This window comes from Cebus imitator, unplaced genomic scaffold (assembly GCF_001604975.1).
Source record: "Cebus imitator isolate Cc_AM_T3 unplaced genomic scaffold, Cebus_imitator-1.0 Scaffold32, whole genome shotgun sequence".
NCBI lineage: Eukaryota > Metazoa > Chordata > Mammalia > Primates > Cebidae > Cebus > Cebus imitator.
The window spans coordinates 7038060-7039141 of record NW_016107347.1 but is presented as its reverse complement, the minus strand read 5'-3'; positions in this window follow the sequence as shown (position 1 = coordinate 7039141).

Sequence of the window (1082 nt, the reverse complement as noted above, 5' to 3'; positions counted from 1 at the left end):
TTTTGAGACAGAGTGTCCCCCTGTCACTGAGGCTGGAGTGCAACGGTGCGATCTTGGCTCACTGCAACCTCTGCCTCCCGGATTCCAGTGATTCTCCTGTCTCAGCTTCCAGAGTAGCTGGGATTAAAGAGCCTGACACCATGTTTGGCTAATTTTTGTACTTTTAGTAGAGACAGGGTTTCACCATGTTGCTCAGGCTGGTCTTGAACTCCTGACCTCAGCTCATCCACCCGTCTCAGCCTTTCAAAGTGCTGGGATTACAGGTGTGAGCCACCATACCCGGACCATTTTGAAACATACTTTCATTGTACATAGAATTCTTGACAGGTTTTTGTTTTATTTCTTTCAGTACTTTAAAGATATTGCAATGTTGTCTCCTGGCTTGCATAGTTCTTGATGAGAAATCTGCAATCATTTTTTATTACCTTAGTTTCTTTGGTAGAGTGTCTTTAAAAAAAAAAAAATCTGGCTGCTGGGCCGGGAGCAGCGGCTCATACCTGTAATCCCAGCACTTTGGGAGGCCGAGGCAGGTGGATCACAAGGTCAAGAAATTGAGACCATCCTGGCCAACATGGTGAAACCCAATCTCTACCAAAAATACAAAAATTAGCTGGGAATGGTGGTGCACGCCTGTACTCCGAGCTACTTGGGAGGCTGAGGCAGGAGAATCACTTGAACCCAGGAAGTAGAGTCTGCAGTGAGCTGAAATCGCGCCACTGCACTCCAGCCTGGCGACAGAGCAAGACTCTGTCTCAAAAAAAAAAATAAAAAATCTGGCTGCTTTTCAGAATGTTTTCTTTATTACTGGTTTTAATAGTTTGTTACTATTTGTCTTGGTGTGGGGTTTTGTTTATATTTTATCCTTCTTGGGGTTTGTCAAGCTACTTGTATAATTAACATTATAGTTTTAGTCAAATCTGGAACATTATCAGCCATTATTTTTTCCTTCTTCCTCTTTCTTTCCTTTACTTCTGAGACTCCAATTATATGTACATTGTATACGTGTTGTACTGTATAATTACATGTAAAACAAGACCACTTGACATTGTCCAATAAGTCAGTGAGAAACAATATTTTTTTCT